Genomic DNA, 22,638 nt, shown 5'->3' with positions numbered 1-22,638 from the left:
TGATAGATATAATCCAATCACAGACAACATTGCATTTCGTGATGGACTTAACAAGATCCTTTCTGACAATGAATGCCAAGCCATTTCTCCAGATTGTGTTATTCCCAGCTTAGTAAATCATAATGTTTTTCTGATTCAAAATGGCCAGTATCAGTCCATTTCAACTCAAATGCCTAGGATATTGATTTCATGCTTTCATTTCATTTCTGACCACTTCCAACTTTCCTAAATTCATCCTTTGAATATTCCAAGTTCCAATTATTAGAAGATTTTCGCAGCTGTTTCTCTTTATCCTGAGTCATGCCCTATCAGCAATTGAACATCCCTAAGTCTCCTCTCCCACAGACTATTGGACTCTCATCACCATGGTTGACTCCCTCCAAAAACTCAGCTCCTCTTCAGTCACATTTCAGATGGACTAAGGAGGTCCATCTGCTGGCAGTATTTCCAATAATGTATTGCTTTCTTGACTTAGGCTTTCAGTATTTGAAAATGCTTTGAAGCTCTGCATAAGGTTTTCAGCGGCTTTCCCCTCAGGAGTGGAGAATCAAGTCCTTCTACCATGTCTGGTCTTAGTCTGGAAGCTCTACTGAAACCAGTCGCTTTGGTGATTCTGCTGGCATTTGAAATACCAGTGACATAGCTTCCAGCATCACAGCAACACACAAGTCAGCACGGTATGACAAACTGACAAACAAGTGGTGGAAATGGAAATGTAGCACGTAGCTGTTAATACATTTTATCCTATGTTGGCAGAGGACATTTGAAGATGTGTTTGTTTTTAAGTGTTTTCAAGTTGGCTCCACCACATAACTTCACGAGCAACGGAATGAAACCCTGTGGGTCTTCCACCATCCTCAACCTTTCTTTATGCTTGAGTCCATATTACAGGAATGGTGTCAAAGCATTGCCTTGAGAGTTTTCTTCTTTTGCAGATCCTCTACTCTACCAAGCAGGATGCCCTTTTTAAAGGACTGATCTTTCCATATAACATGTTCAAAGTACCAGAGATGAAGTCTTAACATCCCAATTTTAAGAAGCATTCTGAGAATACTACTTCCAAAACAGATTTGTTTGTTCTTCTGGAAGCCAATGGTACTTTAAATATTCTTTGCCAACGCCATATTTGAAACACATCCATGTCCTATGGTTTTCCTCACTCATTGTCCAGCTTTCCTATGCATGTGAGGTCATTGAAAATATCATGACTTGGATCAGGTGTGTCTTACAGACATCTATACTCTTGGGTAGCCAATTTGCCCAATGAAATACATCCTTTGATTTCTTAACTACTGTTTATATGAGCATTGATTGTGGATCCAAGACAAATTAAATCCTCAACAGTTTCAATCTTTTCTTTGTTTATCATGATTTTGTCTCTTGGTTCAGTTGTGATGATTTTTGTTTTATTAACATTGAGTTGTAATCTGCAGTTTTTATTTCATCATAAGGGCTTCAATTCCTCTTCACACTTCAAAAAAAAAAGAACTGGTTGATGCGCACTCATTATAGGAAGTTTCAGATGATGAAGACTAATTGTACTGAAGGAAGAATTCTAAGTTGCTGCATTGGCAGCATTTTTGAAAAATGAGACTCACAACTTTATGGAATATCAATTGATTTCAACAGATTGACGCAACAATGAATGCGCTCACTCATTTATGCCAAGAAATTTGGAAGACAACCTCCTGAGCTACTGGATAACTCAATAGAAGAGATCTTTATTCTCATTCTAAAGGAAGATGAACCAATAGATTATGAAAATTATAGAACATTATCATTATCACTAACATCACAGGCAAGTACATTTTTGCTGAAGGTAATTTAAAAAATGGTTCCAACAGTACATCTAGACAGGGAGCTGGCAGAGTTTCTAGGCAAATTTAACCCTATAATTCCAAGTGCAATGTTTTCGCGACATTTAATTAAATGTTTATATTAATATATATTGAAAACTATGAAAGTAAAGAATAAAAACAAAAAAATTCCTGAAATAAAAATATCAGGCGTTATAGGGTTAAAAGAGGATGAGAAGCAAGCAAAATCATGACTATGTCAGAGGAGTCTAGACTCAAAGCAGAGAATACCAGTAAGATGTTTACCAATTTTTTAACCATGCAAAGGATTTCAACTTTAGATTATAACAAATGAGTGATATTCTTTGGAATGAGAAATCTAGCACAATTGCTTGTGTGCATTTTTGGAATGAGAAATCTAGAACAATTGCTTGTGTGCATCTTTTTTCCCAACTGTTTATGTTAATTAAGTGAAGGTTTACAGAGCAGATCATAGTTTTATATTCGACATTCTGATTCAGCTTGTCCATTGCAGTCCCCTCAATGGGCCATCCACTTACCCACGTCCTCCTTATGTTTCTGGTGCCCAGTCCTCCTTCTCTCTTAACTCTCTGAACTGTGCCCTTGGGTAAATGCTGCCCTTTTGGTTTTAAATGCTTGATTGTCCTAATGCAGAGGTGAATTCAGTTCCAAACCTGAAGGGTAAGGATTGAAGTCTTGAGGGTCCCAGCAAGCCTAGTCTATTTCATGATGTTCACTTCTGTGCCCCATTTCCCCTCCACTCTCTCCAAGGAATGTGACCCTTTTCAAAGCAGTTGGTAGCCGTAGTTGGGTATCATTTAGTTTCTCTGGTATCTGTTTTGTGGAAACTGATATTGGCATGGTTCATGAGTTCATTGGACAATTATGTTTCCCAGTGTCTTTTGATTTCCTCACTCTTCTTCCCTCAGAAAGGGGAGAGACCAGTAGGTGTACCTTCGATGACTGACTGCCCAGGAGCATTTAAGACTTCAGTTTCCACTCACCAAATTCTGATGTAGAACATTGTCTTTGTAAACTATGTTATGCCAATTGACATGGGTGTCCCCAAGACTAGGTCCTCATGCCACAGCACTGGTGCTTGGTGGATCTGAACAGCCACCCTTGCAGGTAGCGGGCCAGTGTCTGTCTCACAGCACCATCAGGGCTCCTTTCACCAGGTAACTTGGGAACAAAATACACTTCAAAGAACCAAAAGACCAAACTCACAACCATCAGGAGCACCGTAAATAAGCCGGCTTTCTTGCTCAGTGGCAAGTTGGGTACACGCGCCTACAAGCAGGCGCGTCTAGCCAAGCCTGACTTTGCCATTGGGAGACCTGGCTCGCTCCACCCAACCCCGCCCCCAGGTCCACCCCGCCCCGCGTGCCAGTCCCTCCCGACGCGCACCGCGGCGTGCTGCGCGGGGCGGTTTCAGGAAGCCAGTGGCCAAGCACAAAGGACCGCCGCCGGCGCTGGGGTGGAGCGCGGGGCGCACCCTGACGCCCACACCTGCGCCCTGGTGGGCGCGCGACGAGCGGGAGAGGTCGCCTCCACAGGTACCCTGGGGCGGGGCTGGGATGCCAGGGGCGCGGGGCTGGGATCCCAGGGGCGCGGGCAGCCCTCCTGTGGCCGCTAGTGTAGGCCCGCGGCGTGCGCATCTCCTTGGGGGGGCGCCCAGGGCGTGGGCGCCCCGGAGGGAAGCGCGCGCCCCGGGTCCGCGGAGTGGGCAGGTAGGCTGCGAAGGGTTGAGCGCCCAGGCCTCTTCACCGAGCCGCCCGGGGCCCGGACGCCGCCTGGCATCTTCGCCCGCCTTCGCGCACAGCTAGCGTGACTTGCCCCGGGAGGGGGGCCAAGTAAGTTAGGCTTACTTTGTGCGGTAAGCCTACCACGGTGCCCTGTGCCACCCCCCTCCCCCGACATTCTGGAGGCCAGAAGGCTAGGGTGTCATTGAAAAATAACCTTGCTGAGGCTACTTTGTGGCTTGCCGTGGGTAGTGTTTAAAACTTACCTGATCCCCAGGATTCTCTGCTGCTTGATCAGATCGTGAAGAAAATAGGCCTTAAAAGACCGTCCGAGTTAGAAGTGGCTGTGCTGTTGGATATAAGAGTTCGTAATTCCAAGACAGTGTTGGGAAGCTGACTTCTCCATAAAAGCACTGCCAGGGCCCCTAGATAAATTGGCTAGCGGGATCTTTTATCCTTCATGGAGGCGGCTGGAGTGCTTTTCTAGGTGTCCTGCTGTACGGCTGCCAGTTCTTTAGTTTTTGTCCCCACGCGTCCAGTCTCTTCACTCTCCCCCGTCACCTGGAAAAGGTAACTGAGCCTCTGAGAATGAGCGTTCAATTCCACAGACTGAACGCCCTATAAATAACGATTGCACTACACATGGGAAACGTTTTCAGACTAACTGGATGTGTTGTATTAAGATTCTGCACTTCAGGATATTATTTGAAATAAGGGAGGAGAGTATCTTTGTTGTTCGTTTTCTCCGCTCTGCTCCTTATTTACAGAGGTTCTCTGCCCTTTAAATGTGCTCGGTCGCAAATCCCAAGTAGGGAAACCAGTGTTGACATCTTCCAGAGTCAAATAATGACAAAGAGCACAGAATTCTTCTGGGAAGGGCTAGCGAGATGGAAACACTGCCCTCAGAAGTAGATGGAAGATGTGTCAAGAAAGAATAGCTTCACATTTTGATGCTTGTGTTTACTTACCCTCATAAACCCATGCATATGTGAGCTAGAAGCCTCTAACAATACTTTTTGCTTAACCCACTGTCGTGAAGTCAGTTGTGATTCCTAGTGACCCTATATATAGGACTTCCGAGACTGCACACCTTTATGGAAACTTGAAGGTGCAGCAGTGGATTTGAACCACTGGCCTGTGTGTTACCAGCCCTATTCCTAACTCACAGCGAAATTAGAGCGCTTTTACCCACTGATGCACTAGCATCAGTAAATTCCAACTCACAGTAATACTATAGGGGAGAGTAAATTCTTGGAGGTTTAGGAAGCCATAAATCTTCATGGGAACAAAGGGCCTCTTCCTTCACAGAACAGCTCATGGATTACTGGGAATCACTGAGATTTTTGTTAGCAATCCCAAGAATTATACCCTCAGGGCTGCGTTTACTCACATGTGCTTCTTCTAGAGTTTTCTCCCAGTCTCTTGCTTATCTTTTTATTTTGGTGACAGATTCCTTCTGTTAACTCACTACTGTCGAGGTAATTCTGACTCATAGCGCCCCTTTAATTTTGAGGTGATTCCATTTACCTGTTTTCCTTTTTGTTGCCTTTCAAGAATTTTTTACTGAGCACTAAATCTTGAAGCAGCACCCCACAGTTCATGGTTTTAAGTCATACACTGAGGGCTTTGACCCATTTTGAGATTTTGTACATGGTGTGAGGTAAGAATCTATCTTTATTCTTTACATGTGTAAATACAATTGTTCCAGTTCTATTTATTAAAGAGACTGAGACTGAGCAACACCCCCCCCCCCACTGGATTTAGCAATGTTGTTAATTAGTTGATGGTAGATGTGTACATTTAACTGGGCTTTCCCTTGTATTCCACTAGTCTTTATGTCTGTCTGATATTGGTGACAAGCTGCTTTCAACACTGTAGCGTTCTTGTATGTTTTTGTATCAGGAAACAAGAGCCCTCTGCACTATTCTTCTTTTGCAAGTTTGCTTTTGCTATTTGCATTCTGTCAGTCCTTTACAGTTCCATATACATTTGAGGATTGATTTTTTTTTTTGAAAAGGCCATTGGAATTTTATGGTGGTTATATTGACTATCTAAATTGCTTTAGGTAATATTGACATTATTAAGTCTACTGAATCCATGGGCATGAAATGGTCTTTCATCTATTTAGGTCATCTGTAGTACCTCCTGGTAATCTCTTACTGTGTTCATGTCCTGCACCATTATCTGCATGTATTGGAAAAGCAGGCTCATAATAAACCTCTTTCACAATCTCCAGTAGTGTTTCATGTGTGCACTGTAACGGAGTAGCCTCTAGGTTTAAGAATTTTTATTTTGTCAAACTAGTACACTCAATCATTTAAAAATCAAATGTTCAAGAGGTACAGGTAATCTCCAACTTTAAAATATTCAAATTATGGTGAACTACACTTAATGGATGTCTGGTGTTGGTTTTGTTTGTGGTACCTGTTATTGTTAGGATTGTGTACCACATAAAATGCTGCAGGATATTTAGCTGATGTTTTTCTTTGCAGATATTCCTTCACAGATGCTCAGTATATTGGTTTACTGTTCAAAACACTGATGTATAGCAGGCTATGGCAATGATCATGAAAGCTACAAAAAACTGAGGTATTTGACTTGTATCAGAAGCCACTTATGTTAGATTTTGGGGAGAGAAACCCGTTATAAGTTAGGGATTACCTGCATATTGAAAATAGCAAGCCTCTGTTTCTGTTGCTTTTAGTTGCATCCCACCTTGATTCTGATGAACTTTTCCTCTTAATCCCTTTATAGAAAAGAGACACTAAGCAATCAATATTTTAAAAACACTTAAAAACAATTAAAAATAATTTCCTTGTGTATATACAGAATATACACAACACAAAAAAAGTCCAATCAAGTTCTCACTTTCAGAGACAACGAAGGCGCATTCAAGGTTTAGGGGAGAGTAAACAAACAAACAAACAAACAAACCAATAAACCAACCAGTTGTTTCTTAGTACTTAGGGAAAGGTGTGAGGTTACAAAAGGACACAGAGCATTATTAGGCCCTGGTTGATTTTAGTACTGGGATCAAGCAGGGCCTAGTTCTTCCCCAAGGGAAAGTGCTGGTTTTCCCTGTCATGCTCCTGACTTTGCTCCCACGCTCACCCTCCATTTTTCAGAGGTCATCCAGTTCTGAGGAGGGGCCCCTCTTGTCCTAGCTGTGGCTGCCATGTCAGGGTCCCAGAGGAGTTGTCATTCTGCAGGATAGTTAGTGTGGGTCTTCCTAGGACCTTGCCATTTGGTTTCTACGTGTTATATTTGAAACCTGAAGATTGGGGAGTCTCGGGGCCTCTCCAGGGCTTGTCTGAGCCCTGTGGGCTGTTCTGCTTCCACTGTGGAAAACACCTGTTTGGAGGGGAGCACAGTGGCTCAGAGATGGTATCCAATCTCCAGGAGATAATTGGGTGCCCAGAGGCAAGTCTAATTTAGGAGCTGAAGTTGTGTCCAGGGCCAGAGCAGACTCTGTGGAAAGATTTTATTTGGGGACTGGCATCACTCAGCTGCTTCACATGTGGGCCTGGAAGTTCACTGGTGCTGGTCTTACATAGGTGTCTGTCTGCACAAGGCCAAGTGCAGGAGAGCTGGCAGTGGAGGCCTGCCTCATGAGGCCCTCCAGCTGTATTCATAATGGAAGGCCTGGCGGTGGAGAGCTCTCTGCTGTTAGGGCCAGCAGCTAGGACATCTTTGGGCTCTAACTCTGTCCTGTCTCCAGGCCCCTGGCCTCAGGCATACATTCCTGGGAGGAAGTTACAAAGTCCTTAGACCTTCAGCCTACCCTACAAAAACAGAATGTGGAAAATCAAGTCTCAAAGTAGGGATGGTAGAGAGCATGAGCGCTCACTCTGGGCCAAGTGAGGCTGAGGCCCAGCAATTCATTACTCTACTCCTCCACCCCTGACCCAGAGTACACAGGATAACGGCACAAGGGTCCACTACTTGAGCCTGATGTTTTTTGTGCAGTGGAGGCCATACAAGTGACTGGGATGTCCTTGGCTAAGGTCATCTCCACCAGGAAAAGAGGGCTGGGATTGGGCCTAACTCATAGTGAGGTTGCCTGCAAGAAGCGACTCAGGTCCTATCCCCTGCAGTGACCATGTCTGAATTTAACCCCAGATCACCCAACTTTCCTGGTTTCCAGTTCAGGAATCTCCCAGCCTTTGTACTAGAGGCCTCTGCAGACATAATGACTAGTGGAGCTGACAAGGAGAAACCTCCTGGAACTTCTAATTATTGAAATCACTTTTAAGAAAGTGACCATATCAAAATATGTACTTCTATATCTTATTTAAATATGATTTCATTTTTCCTTGTAGTAACTTTATTACAGTTAAAGATGTTACTGTTAGGTGCCATCAAATCAATTCTGACCTATAGAAAACCTGTGAATAACAGAACAAAACACTGCCTGGTCTTGTGTTATTCTTATGCTTCAGTCCATTGTTGCAACCACTATGTCAATCTATCTCCTTCCTCTTTTTCTCTGCCCTCCACTTTACCAAGCATAATGTCCTTCTCCAGGGACAGGTCTCTTCTGAAAAGATGTCCAAAGTATGTGAGACAAAGGCTTGCCATCTTTGCCTCTAAAGAGCACTTTGGCCATATTTCTTCCCAGACAAATCAGTTTGTCCTTTTGGTAGCCCATAGTATTTTCAATATTTATCTCTAGCCCCAGAATTCCAATGCATCATTTTTCAATTAAAAAGATAGTTATAATTTTACATCTGACCTGAGGTTAAGAAATGAGTTTATAAGATATCTTGCTATAAATCAGAAGAGCACAAAAGATTTGGAAATTATTTATAAATATTGTATCATTATTATTTTTAAGAATAGTTTCCTGGTGTAAATGGCTAGCAGAAAAGGCTGAAATCGACTTATCAAATAAATATTACCATGTGCTATGTTAAAACCAAACACCAGTGACTGAGACAATTCCAACTCATGGTGATCCCATATGTTTCTGAGTAGAACTGTGCTCCATCAACTTCTTAAGGCTTTTAATTTTGGAAGTAAATTACAAGGCCTTAGAAGATGTCTCTGGGTGGATCCACCTTCCAAACTTTTGGTGAGCAACCAAGCATATTAGCTATCTGCACCATCCATGTACTTGTAGAAGTTTAAAGACGAGTAAGTCAAACTCCCAGCCATCGGGTGTGGAGGGGAGGGCGGAACAGTCAAAATAATTATGGCAAACTATGGTAAGAACAATACGAAAGGCACATAATCAGGACTCCAGGAAAGAAGGATCAGAGCAGGCTTTTAATTTGATAGGTGAAGGTTAAGCAAACTCAGAAGGGAATTCCAGATTGGGAATCAACTTGGATATAAGAAACACATTGGAGAGAGCAAAGTGTCTTAGGTCTTATACATACTACTTTATGATTGGGTTGGGGAGAAAGGAGTGGGCCACGATGAGACTGAAAGGTTGAGAGGAGCTAGATTTCCAAAGGCCTTACAAGTCATACTAAGAAGTTAGCCATTGTCATCTAGATCAGAACCCCAAACCCATTGTCATAAAGTTGATTCTAACTCATATTGGCCTTATAGGGCAGAGTAGAGCTCCTCTACAGGGTACCTTTCATTGCTCCCGTTTTCGTTATAAATTAGGTAGGGGTTTACATTTCAGATCATCAGCTTTGTATTCAACACTTTAAGCTACTCACCAAATCCTCCAATAGTTTATGCCTCCCCCAGTCCTTGCTTTCTTGAGGACAGCTGTCTTCCATTTCACACAAGTTAACACGTACCAATAGTCTAGCCCATTGCTTTTTCTTCCAAATTCCTTGTCCTCCCTCTACTTGGCAAATTCCTCTGATATGAAAGTTTTCAACTTTTATTCCCTCTTTAACAGTGGTCTAATAATATTTTTCTTTTTGTGAGTCCCTCCAGGCCCATCTATACCATGAAGTGCTTCATAGCTTTGTCATTGTTTTTTAGCCATATGTAATATTCCACTGTGTGTCTGTACTAAAGTTTCTTTATTCATTGCTCTACTGGTGGGAATTTAAGTTGTTTCCATTTTCTTTCTATTGAGAACAGTGCAGGATTCTTTCCTTGTCCCTGGTATTGGAGAGTATAAGTACAGTGTGTCATGGCGTTTTTCTTTTGGTGTCTACCTTGTGAGCCTCTCTCGGCTTTCTGGATAGTTGTTTTCTTTTATGTTTTGGGGGAAGTTTTCTTCTAGAATTTCTTGTATTATTTTCCTTGTGGATGTTTTTTGCTTTCTCCTCTTCTGGCACAGTCTACCACATAAATCTTAGGCTTTCTTCAGACTCCTCTGCTCTTTCGTTGATTGTTCCTTTCATATATTGAAGCTGAGAGATTTGTCTTCATACTCAGTGTTTCAGCTTTCTGTTTCCACAATTAAATTACTCTGGTCTTTTATATTTTTTTCTAATTCATGTATCTTATTTTTCATCTTATGAATATCTGTTTGGAGTATGGTTTCTTATTATTCTGTTGTTCTTTTGAACTCGTTCTCCATCCATTGGAAATATCTGAACTTCATTCTTTTGAATTCTTTTTTATGGTAGTTCCAGGACGTTTTGATCATCAAAAAATCTTTTGGGGTATGGGTGTTGTTCACTTGTTTATGCCTAATTTTTGTGTTTGTCATTGCTTGGGGTTTTGTTTTTTTCTTATGGACCAGGATTGACTGCTGTCTCCATAGCATCTTGATACAGCTTATAGATTTGGTCTGGTTACAGGGCTGGGTAAGGGTAGTTGATGCTGTCAAATGGTGCTCAAAAGGAATAATAGAAACCAAAACAGAAGGAGAAATAAAGGAGCCTAATGAGGAAAGGAGAGAGAGAGAGAGAGAATATAGGAAAAGGTAGAAATAGAAAGGACAAGGCAAGACAAAAAGAAAGAGAAAATGGAGAGTGGTAAGTGGGAGAGTTTTCTTGAATAAAAAATGAAGAAAGGAGATAGGAACGCATTGACAGTCTTTCTGAGTCACAAGGATGCCCAGAGCCTTTATTTCTGGGATGTATAGTTAGCCAGGGCCTTTCCTGCGGGGCACAAGGACAGCTGGGATGGCTGGGGTCTTCCTTGCTGGGTCTCTGGGGTGGCTAGGGTTTTCCTTGCTGGGGCACAACTCATTGTAGACTTTTAATTCTACTGATTTTTATGTCCATATTTCTAAGTAGTGATATTTATGTTCTTTTACCTTGTAATCTTTGGGCATCATGTTGCAAGTGTTCAGCCCTCTTTGAACTCTTTCCTTGTTCTCCCATTATATTTTGTTTTACATTTAAAAGTCAGTGTGTAAGACTTACTGGTCTGATAGGCACTAGTGGAACCTCCAAAACTGTGGGCCTCCCACATCCTCCAAACCTGAAACTGAACCTGCCCCTGAGATCACCTTTCAGGCAGATAACAGACAGGTTTATAAAGTGAACAAAAACCCTCATGAGCGCCATGCTCTTCAGGACCATTAGTCATGTATGTTAGAAAGAGCAGAATGCTCAGAAACAAAGCTCAGAAGGCAGGAAAAAAATAAAACGATAAATGTAAACAGGGGGTCAAGGAAGAAAATGAGGAGAGTGGTATTACATTGAGGCTAATGTTACGCAACAAAATCTACATGAATTATTTGTGGGAAAAGGAATTTGCGCTGTAAACTTTCACTCAAACCACAAACCACAAACCTCCCAATATCAGGAGGGTGGAGGGAGGTGGCGTAGAAAGGGGGAACCAATTACAAGGATCTACATATGCCCTCCTCCCTGGGGGACAGACAGCAGAAAAATGGGTGAAGGGAGATGTCGGACAGTGTAAGATATGACAAAATAATAATTTATAAATTATCAAGGGCTCATGAGGGAGGGGTGAGCGGGAAGGGAGGGGGAAAATGAGGAGCTGATATCAAGGGCTTAAGTAGAAAGCAAATGTTTGGAGAATGGTGATGGCAACAAATGTACAAATGTGCTTGACACAATGGATGGATGTATGGATTGTGATAAGAATTGTATGAGCCCCCAATAAAATGATTTTTTAAGAAAATAAAGGGAAAATGGGGGAAAATCAGTGTATATAGTGTGTATTTTTACTATTATAGTTGTGTAAAAGTGGGCTTCAAAAATTCATGGAAAAATTCTATCATCTTCCAGTTCCATTTTCCACAAGCGTTTTGAAGCCCCTTGTAAGATATTACCCATTGAAAAGGTGTGCGATCATATTTGTATTGAAGTTAATGTTTTCTTTTTTTTTAATGATTTACTTACTAATATTCATATCCTTATTTTTTCTCAGATGCTCTGTCAGCTATGTAAAATATGCATGGTTGTTTTCTAAATGGTCAAATGTATACAGTGATCTATTGGTTCTAACTTCCTCTACTTTGGGCAATTACTCATAAGCCCTGCCCCAAGGTTGCCCTTGTACAGAAAATTCTCCAATTCTTAAATGTGATCTCCACATCCTAGATTCTGTGTCTTTCGGGTCTTTCTTGGTCAATTACTCATTTTGCTGAAGTGTGTTACAGAATCTTCTCCTTTACTTTGACAGGTACTGTTTCTCAGCATTTTGAAGGTCTTGTTTCAGTTTTCCTCTTCCTATTAAGAATATGATACCATTCTGTTACTTAATTCTTGGAGTTTGTGACCTCTCTTTTTTTCTCTGGAAGGTTTTGGATGAGTTTGTTTTAATTGCTGGTGTTGTGAAATTTCTTTCTTTTGGAGGGGTGGAAGAAATAGCTTATATACAAGACCAGTTGCATATTGAGAAAACATCCCAACCCAGTCCAGATCAAGTCCATAAGTCCGATGTTAGCCCATGTGTCTGATGCCAATCTATAAAGTCCTCTTCAGACTCACGCAGCACATGCAGTTACCAAATGCAGGACGATCACAGGCCAGTGGGTGGAAGGTCTTGTGGATCTCGTGGTGGTAGAGGCACCTCGGCTCTGGCAGGGTCTCCATGTGGCTCTTCTGGCTCCAGAACTCTAGTGCAGTTCCATGTGTCTTATCAACGGAGATGTCTCCAAGGAAGTGAGCCTGTGTCCCACCTCCAACAAGCTTTTCATCTATTTAGTGCCTCCCAATTAGGTCATCAAGCTGCGATCTGATTGACAGACTCACCTCCACCCTTTCACTCTTTTTTTTTTCTCTTTTAATCGTTTTATTAGGGGCGCATACAACTCTTTATCACCATACATCAGTTGCATAAAGCACATTTGTACATTCATTGCCCTCATCATTCTTAAAACATTTTCTCTTTACTTAAGCCCCTGGCATCAGCTCCTCCTTTTTTTCTCTTCCCTCCCCTCTCCCTCACGAACCCTTGATAATTTATAAATTATTATTTTGTCATATCTTGCCCTGCCCGATGTCTCCCTTCACCCACTTTTCTGTTGTCCGTCCCCCAGGGAGGAGGTCACATGTAGATCCTTGTAATCGGTTCCCCCTTTCCAGCCCACTCTCCCTCTACCCTCCCAGCATCGCCACTCACACCACTGGCCCTGAAGGGATCATTCACCCTGGATTCCCTGTGTTTCCAGTTCTTATCTGTACCAGTGTACATCATCTGGTCTAGCCAGACCTGCAAGGTATAATTGGGGGTGTTGTGAAATTTCATGTACTTCTGATGAATGTTTTTTATCTGTTGTCCTCCTTGAAGGAAAGGAGAATACAAGTAAACCTTTTTCTGGGCTTCTCTGCTTTCAGCTGAGATCCATCTGAAATCAGCAAGAACACCTCTTATTCCATACCCTTTTCTGAATCCATCCTGAATCTATGGCAGCTCGCTGTCAATGTACTGCTGCATCCACTGTTGGATGATCTTAAGCAAAAATTTACTTGTATGGGACATCAGTGATATTGCCCTATAATTTTAGAATTCTATTGGGTCACTTGGTAGTTACATAATCTGATGTCAGGTTGGGACTTGAAAAGAAAAGGAGGGGAAGGGAGGAAAGACAAAAAAAAAGATAGAAATGTGTAGCGGGGGGAATAGGGCACTAACCCAACTAAGGGGAGGGTATTGTTTATATCTCCACAAGAAAAGAGGGATCAGACTTAAATCCAGTGTTCCAGGATGTGAATGCAGCATGCTGTCGTGAAGAGAGGAGCCAGTGGAGGGGCCTGAGGGCTTGGTCACAATCCCAGATATGTGGACAATTGCCCCTCCTGCCAGAAGAACTTACTTTAGATGATGACACTGAAGCTGCAGCTCAGGGAGAGGGACATGTCTGATCAGAGCACATGGGAGCAAATAAATGCAGAGGAAAAGAGAGTGGAGCGCATCCTGGCCCACCAAGCCTGAAGGACGATATCCCCACTCAGAACAGCCAATGCACAGAGTGGACCATATGGCTGATCCCACTATAAGACACGACATCCCTCGCTTACCCATGGCTCTATGGAGGACAACACTGGAGACACAGTGTTGGGGTTGACCCAGTCTGAACCCACCAAACCCAGGCAAAACACTAAGGGCATATTGCAGAGCAGGGAGCTCCTGAGGGGAGTGCAAAGGATAGACTTTGTGGTAGAGTGTGGCACCCCACCAGACTCTACTGGAGGATACTCCTAGAGGTCAACAAACAGATCTTGATCTGTTTACAGGTTTTTCTTTTAAATTTTTATTTATTTAAATTTTTAGATCATTGGTTTTCTTTGTTGCTGTCATCATTGTATTCTCTTTTGTCGCTTTGTCTTGTGATGACTTTTTTTGTGTGCATATTATTGTCTCTGCAGGTCTATTTAGATAAGATAAACTGGATGAACAGTCTGGAGGAGAAAACAACAGGACTGATGGTTCCAGGGGGGCATGGGAGAGGGGAAGGTGGGGTAAAGGAGGTGGTGTTGACCAACCCAGGGACAAGGGAACAACAAGTGATACAAAATTAGTGACAAGGAGTGTGTGAGAGGTCTGGTAGGGATTCAGCAAGGGCAGTGTAACCGAGAGAAATTACTGAAATCTAAATAAGCATGATAGTGGGACAAGAGGAAAGAAAGGAAAGAACTAGGAGGCAAAAGGCATTTATAGGGGTCTAAATACAAGCATCTACATATGTAAAATATAAGGAGAAATATATCTACGTGCATAAATGTATAGGTTTAGTGTTAAGGCAGCAGACAGGCATTGGACCTCTACTCAAGTACTTCCTCAATGCAAGAATGCTTTGTTCTATTAAATTGGCATTCCATGATGCACACCTTCCCAACACGATCACTGAAGACAAATGAGTGCATAAGCAAATGTGGTGAAGAAAGCTGATGGTGCCCAGCTATCCAAAGATTTAATGTCTGGGGTCCTAAAGGCATGCAGGTTAACAAGCAGCCATCTAGCTCAGAAGCAACAAAGCCCACATGGAAGAAGCACACCAGCCTGTGTGACTACGAGGTATCGAAGGGAGCAGGTATCAGACATCAAATAACAAAATATCCTATCATGTTGTGCCCACCTTCCCAAAATGATCGCTGAAGACAAATGTGTGCATAAGCAAATGTGGTGAGGAAAGCTGATGGTGCCCGGCTATCAAAAGATGTAGCCTTTGGGGTCTTAAAGACTTAAAGATAAACAAGCAGCCAGCTAGCTCAGAAGCAACAAAGCTTACATGGAAGATGTACACCAGCCTGTGTGACCACAGGTGTCGAAGGGATCAGGTATCAGGTATCAAGGAACAAAAAAATCATATCATTGTAAATGAGGGGGAGTGCAGAGTGGAAACCCAAAGCCCATCTGTAGGTTGTGGGACACCCCTTTACAGAAAGGTCATAGGGAGGAGACGAGCCAGTCAGCGTGAAGTGTAGCAACAATGAAACATACAACTTTCCTGTAATTCTAACATGCTTCCTCCCCCCACCCCCCACCATCATGATCCAAATTTTACCTTACAAATCCGGCTAAACCAGAGGATGTACACTGATACAGATAGGTACCAGAAACACAAGGAATCCAGGACAGATGATCCCTTCAGGACCAGTCATGAGAGTGGCGATACCAGAGGGTGGAGGGAGGCTGGGGTAGAAAGGTGGAACCGACTATAAGGACCTACATATTACCTCCTCTCTGGGGGATGGACAACAAAAGTGGGTAAAGGAAGATGTCAGACAGGGCAATTTATGACAAAATAATAATTTATAAGTTATCAAGGGTTCATGAGGGAGGGGTGTGGGGAGGGAGGGGAGGAAATGAGCTGATATCAAGGGCTTAAGTGGAATGTATAGTGGAGTGTTCTATGTATATATATATCTGAAGTTAAGTTTTTTATTGTGTCACTACAATGTTTAGACTGTGTAGTAGGCTTTGAAGTGAGAGGTCTCCCACTATTCTTTTGTAATTGTGCTTTTCTTATCCATGTGAGTATCCTTTCCCTATAGACTTAGTAAATACTTTTTCCATCTCTTTAAAAAATGATGTTGGAATCTGAATTGGGATAGAATGTAATTGTAGATGGCTGTTGGTACTATTTACATTTCCACAATGTGACATTTTGCTATCCATGAGCATGGTATATTTTTCCCATTTATATAGTCCTCATTGGTTTCATGTAATAGTAGTGTTTTATAGTTTTCTTAGTATATGTATTCTGTTTCTCTGGTTACATTTATTCCTAAGCATTTAATCTTTAGATTCACTATTGCAGTTGGCCTCCATTTGTGTGTCTGTTTCTTTGACTGTAGTAGCTTGCATGTTATTTTCATGCTGGAAGCTATGTCACTGGTGTTTCAAATACCAGTAGGATCACTATAGAAAAAAACATGTTTCACTGGAGCTTACAGACTATGAATGAAAAAGGAATAGACTGTTCACTTCTGAAGGGTTTGCCACTGATAGTCACATCAGCAACACTGGAATATGGACAGATATAGGGTCAAAAGATGAACCTGTGGCTTGGAATTCACTCAACATACTACTGAGGAGGAACTGCCTTCTCAAAGTAGTGCCAACACAATGATGTGGGTGGAGTCTAGCTTTGGAGCTCTTCGTTTACTAATGGATATGACTCAAAATAAGAAACAGCTGCACGCATTATTAGTAAACTTAATGTAGAGTGTATGAGGTATTAATCAATGAAATTGGAACTCATCAAAAATTAAATGAATTGCCTAAAATAAATATCCTAAGCAATTAATGAGCTGAAATGGACTGGTACTGGTCATTTTTGCATCAGGAAATCAGGAGTTAGTGTGCCGGGAAAGGCAAATTTAAGAATGGCGTCACCTTTATTATGCACTCACTGTAGGCGTTAGCCAAAAACTGGCTCCGGGAATTGATAGAGTAACACTAGAACTGTTTTGACAAATTCATCAGGCCCTGGAGGCACTCACTGATCTATACCAAGTGTTTTTTTTAATTGGGGGCTCTTATAGCTCTTATAACAATGCACACATCAGTTGTATCAAGCGTATTTGTACATATATTGCTATCATTATTTTCTAAACATTTTATTTGAGACCTTGGTATTACTGCCTTTTTACACTCCTTTTTCCCCTTTCCCACCCTTGTGACTTCTTGATAAATTATAAATTATTATTAATTTCATATCTTACACCAGCCGCTATCTCCCTGCCCCCACGGTTTCTCCTTTCCCTTCTATCCCCACCTTTCCCCTACCTTCTGGTATTGCTATTCCCATTTCTGTTCCTTAGGGGTTTATCTGACCTGGATTTTTATCTGTACCTATGTAGATGCTCTAGCCTCGCAGTGAAAGGCAGGATTAGGGTCATGATAGTGGGGGGTGTGTGTGTGTGTGTGTGTGTGAGGAAGCCGCAAGGAAACAAAGGAAAATTCTGTGTTTCATCTGTGCTATATTTCACCCTGGTTGACTCATGGGTTTGGGGTCTCTGCTCCAACTACCTTGTTCTCAACATTGTGTTTTTTGTTTGTTTGTGGTCTTTTGATGCCTGTTACCTCATCCCATCAGCACTTCATGATCACACTTCTCTGCTAGATGGCTGCTTGTTTATCTTCAAGTCTTTAAGACCCCAAATGCTATATCTTTTGATAGCCAAACACCATCAGTTTTTTTCACTACATTTGCTTATACACCCATTTTGTCTTCAGGATCATGCCAAGAATTTTGAATGCAGCTACTTTGCCAAGTAACAAGAAGAGATGCATATTTTTACCCATTCCAAGAAAAGTGACCCAGAAGAATGTGGAAGTGATTGAACAGTATTATTAGTATCACATGCAAGTAAACTTTTGCTGAAGATTATTTTAAAATAGTTGCAGCAGAACATGACTGCTAGTATCAGATAGAGTTTGGCTGCATACAGAGTTCCAGAAAGACATTTTGTTGTGATTTTTTTGACTATGCATAGGCATTGGACTGTGTGGGTCATAACAAACTATGGGTAACATTGAGAAGAATACTAATTCCAGAACACATTATTGTGCTCATGTGGAGCCTGTATAGACCAAGAGGCAGTCACCCAACAGAACAAGGAAATACTTTGTGGTTTAAAATCTGGAACGATGTGCATGAGAGTTGCATCCTTGCACCATATTGACTGGATCCGTATATTGGGTAAATAAATCAAGAAGCTGGAGTGTATGGAGAATCATACATGAAGAAAGTGAAGCATCACTAAAAAGACAAGAAAGAAAGAAAAGATTTAAAGTGGATGTCAGAATAGATTCAGAAACGTGCTCTTAAATTCACAGCATCATGATTGGAGGAAGTCTTATGCCTGCAGTATGCAGGGGACACAATCTTCCTTGCTGGAAGTGAGGAAGATTTGAAGCATTTTCTGATGAAGATTGAGGCCTGCACCCTTCAATATGAATTATAAGTCAGTGGAAAGAAAACACAAATCCTTACCAGAGAAAAAGTTGATAAGGATTTTGTCTTGCTTGGATGCATAATCAATGCTTATGGAAGCTCAGTGCAGAAATGAAATGATAACTTTCATTGGACAAATCTGCTATACAAGACCTCTTTAACATATCAAGAGCAAGGATGTTACTTTTGAGGACTATGGTGCACCTGACCTAAGCCGTAGTATTTTCATTGTATTTGTGAAAATTGAACAATGAATAAGGAACATTAAAGACTGTTTTATGCATTTGGTGTTCCTGAAGAATATTGAAAGTACTATGGACTTCCAGAAGAACAAACAAATCTCTTTTTAAAGAAGTGGAGCCCAAATGCTCCTTAGAATTAAGGATGGTTAAGACCTGTGTCATTTCCTTAGGACACGTTACCAGCGACACCAGACCCTAGGAAAGGACCCATGTGTGGGAAAAGTAGGACAACAACAACAAAAGGAACCTCTTCAATGAAATGGCTTGACACAGTGACTGCAACAGGGGGCTCACGCATGACAGCAATTGTGAAGGTGGTTTAGGACTGAGCACTGCACATATTGTCCACTTGTATGTAGGGTCACTGTGTTTTCCTTGTTTCATGAGGATAGAGGATTTGTTTTCACTGCTATGTGGTTTAAATACCTTGAGGTTTGCATTGTGGCTTAAGTTGGTCTGTTCTGGAGAGTGTTCCAGTGTGCTGAAACCGACTGTATTCTGTTGTTGTAGTGGAGTGTTCTCTATGTCTATGATTTCAAATTAGTTGTGTTCACTTATCTTTTTGTCTTTGTTGAATTTGTTTCTACTTCAGTCCTTCATCAAATATGGTGTTTTTAAGTGTTTTTCTATTACTGTAAAGCTATTTCTCAGAGCTTTATATGTGTATTAGATAATTATGATTATGTCTTTCTTGTTGATTTATAAAACTTCCTTGTCTGTTAATCTGGATATTGTCCTTAATGTCTATTTCATTATGAATTAGTATGGCCACTCTTGCCCTGTTCTTGATAGCCATGATTAGATTGAACTCTGCCCCTGCCCCCAGCCCCAATCCTGTTAATTTTGCTGTAGTGGTAGAGTGGGCTGCAATCTCATGGTCATCTGCTTTCTGTCTATTAGAGGTGGTGTATTTAATCCATTTAAATCTATTGTAATTATTGATTGATATGAATGTATTGCTCTCATTCGAGATTTTCCCCCCAATTTTTTTAGGACCTAATCCAGACATGAAACCATTCTATGGCTCAGTTATATCAAGCAGTGCTGTACATTTGCTACCACAATTAGTTTCCAAACATTTTCTTCCTTGTAATCTTTGATATCAGCTTCCCATTACTCACCTACACCCCACCCCCCTGCACCCCCCTGGAGCCTTATTCTACTTATTGTCTCTACAGATTTATTTTCCTGGGTTTCATACGTTGAAAAACATAGACAAATATATAATAGTTAAGAAAGGTACCAACGATGACAAAATACAAGAGATAAACCCCTATGTGGAAAAAAATACAGCAAATAATAAATACTAGATCAAGCACAAAGTATCAAAAGGCACATTGGATGATAAGGTTTTAACCATTCCAGTTAGAGTTATCATTTTCATCTATTATAGTTGCCCCAACAATTCTCTCTCTCTGAAAACCAGGTTATTCCCATCCCTCAATTCTGGTTAGAGGGAAATCACTAGAGGCTTATTATTCCTTGTGTAGATCCTTCAAATGTATTCGGGCTATTCGTTCTGATAAACAGGCAGCATCTAATTTCTTCACCACACTTTGCTAAAGCACCATAGCTTCCATATCTCCATGAGGACAGGTATTGAGCAGGACTGTGTCATAAGAACTAATTGTTCTTAGACCGGAGTTAGGATTAAGTTCTAGCCCCAGATCGATTCCTGAATCTGTTTTTTGTCTGCCTCTGGTTCACCTTAGAGACATGGAGTATAAGGACCTTTTGTTGATAGTGTCATGGAGTAGTCCATGGTAATAATTTTAAACACTATTGGTAATTTTGACAGCTTTGGGTTTTACATTTAGGTCTCTGATCAACCTGAGTTCATTTTTGTGTATGGGATGAGGTATGGGTTCTGTTTCATTCTTCTGTAGATGAATATCAGTTTTGCCAGCACCATTTGTTGAAGAAGGCATCTTCTTCCGATTTAGTGTTTATTGGGTTTCTGCCCTGTTCCATTGGTTTGTGTATCTACCGTTATATCAGTATCAGGCTGTTTTGACAACACTGGCTGTACAGTGGGTTTTGAGGTCAGGGAGTGCAAAATCCCCCTTCATTTTGAGAAGGTCTATTTTGTCTTCCACTGTGGGTGCTTCCTTTGTTAGATTTACTAGTCCTGCATGTATGCCCTGTACTAGGGTCCTTAGATTTGTCCCCGCTTTCTCTGCTAATCTTGGGTATCTTCCCCTCTCCATGTGATTTGGTCATTAATTTTTCCATTTCTTTAATGAATGATGTTGGGATTTTGTAGAATTCTCCTGTGAAGCCATCTAGTCCTGGATTTTTTTTTAGTTGGGAATTTCTTGATGACTGTTTTTTTTCCCTTCTTCTCAGCTTTTACCCATGGAATTGTTGGTTGTTTTTTTTCGGGGGGGGGGGATAGGTTTGCATTTTAACACCTACTCAAGTTTTTTTCCACAGAGTTTTCTGTGCTTAGTTCATCTACTTGTAGGATTTCGCATAGTGTTCTGCATTGTTGTTGATTTTGTGTTCATTAGATCTTTATGATTTTTCTTTTTTGTTTTGATGAGGTTCATTCATTTTCTTTGAAGTGAGCATATGTTTTCTAAATTTCCTCCCTACTTTAAAACAGTTGGTACTATCTTAAAATCTCCTTTAATTGTCTTTCTTTCAAGTTGATATCTCAAATTTCCTGTCTTTAGTTTCATGTGTTAATTTCTGGATATGTTGACATCTGTGTGGTGTTGTCATGTATGTTAGTCTCATATTGTTTTCTATTGTTGCTTCCCTGTCTATACCACCAACCTTAGTATTTCTTGTAATGTTAGTATGATTTTTTTAAATTCTAGTTCCTTTATGTTTATCTGGAAAAGTCCTAATTTCACTGTTGTATTAAAAAATACACTTCGGCAAGGTATATTATTCTTTCAGAGTTTATATATGTCACCCCATTGCTTTCTTGTGTGTATGTGTTTGCTGAGAAATCAGAACTGGGTCTTACTGACTCTAGGCAACTTTTTGCTTTTCCTAAGTTACACTCAGCCTGGTTTTCCTTGTCTTTGGTTGTAGAAAGTTTATTGTTTATTTATGGAATCTTTATAGTATTTTTTCTCTATTAACTATTGTACATATTTTAGTTTTTTTATTTTGTCATTTTGTTATAGTGTTTTCGATATTTCTATGGGTTTTCCGTGCTCTCATCTACAACTTTCTTAATCTTTCTCTCGTTCCAATGAAGGAATCTAAATATGCTTCTTTAGAATTCTTTCCCAGATATTTCCAATTCCAGTTTTTTTGTCTCAAGCTCTGTATTTTGGTCATTTTTTTTGAGCCACTCTATCTTGTTTCTGTATGCAAACTAAATTTTTCTATTTTCCTAGAAACATTGTAATATAATTGTATTTATATTTCATTGATGGTTGTATATGATTTGCTCTTAGGCCCTCATAATGTGCCTCCTGGTGGGTGAGATGGAGAATGTGTGCAGTTCCTTGTGCACAGTTCTCTTACTTTGGTAGCACAATGGAGGAGTTGACTACTGCCTTTCAATCACTGTAGGTACAGGAGTGGAAAGTATCCCTCTCCCAGTAAATAGGGCTTCAAGAGTATGGATATGATGGTACTGCATGGGCACTGTTGCTATTTCACATTGGGAAAGACAAGAAAAAACCCAAAACAATAAAGGGGAAAATGAAAAATAAGCAGGGAAAGGAAGCACACAACAAGAAAAAAAGAAATAATACATGGAAATACTCCCAAAGAGGCAGGACCGGAGAGGTGGTGGGGGGAGGGCGGACAGGCGGCGAGGGAGAAAGAAAACATATATAAAAATAATGAGGGTAGAAAAGGCCAAAAATTATAGTAAAGCTAAAAACTAAGATGATGAATGGAAATAGAGAGAAGCAGAAGAAACAAAAAGAAGAAAGCAGAGAAAGGATAAAAAAGAAAGGAAAGAATCTTTTAAAGAAAAGGATAATGGGCAGGACCATGAGAGGAGAAGAGAATGAAGGGCAGGCTACCAAGTACATGTCTGCACCTTGTCCCAGCCAAGAAGCTCACGGGGTAGTGGAAGGGGGCACGGTGGGGGTGGGAACATCTATCATCAATGGAGTTCCTGCTGGCCT

At 41.1% G+C, this 22,638-nt stretch overlaps 1 protein-coding gene and 1 pseudogene across 4 annotated transcripts in view; one reads left to right on the top strand and one right to left on the bottom strand.

The window, feature by feature from the left end:
* Positions 1 to 3,246: 3,246 nt before the first annotated feature.
* Positions 3,247 to 22,638, top strand: part of NINL (ninein like) — a 187,473-nt gene continuing 168,081 nt past the window's right edge. For 3 of the 4 annotated variants that reach the window (XM_075564189.1, XM_075564190.1, XM_075564188.1), the window contains exon 1: positions 3,251 to 3,373. The gene's annotated coding sequence lies outside the window, so the exon portion shown is untranslated. Of the gene's footprint in view, positions 3,374 to 22,638 lie in introns of all 4 variants that reach the window. The other variant, XM_075564193.1, reaches the window with a different exon arrangement.
* On the bottom strand, positions 6,604 to 7,169 carry LOC142422727 (cell division cycle-associated protein 3 pseudogene; annotated as a pseudogene).

This window comes from Tenrec ecaudatus, chromosome 12, assembly GCF_050624435.1.
Source record: "Tenrec ecaudatus isolate mTenEca1 chromosome 12, mTenEca1.hap1, whole genome shotgun sequence".
Taxonomy (NCBI): Eukaryota; Metazoa; Chordata; class Mammalia; order Afrosoricida; family Tenrecidae; genus Tenrec; species Tenrec ecaudatus.
The sequence above is the reverse complement of the archived record's forward strand: the minus strand, read 5'-3'. Positions and strand labels throughout refer to the sequence as shown.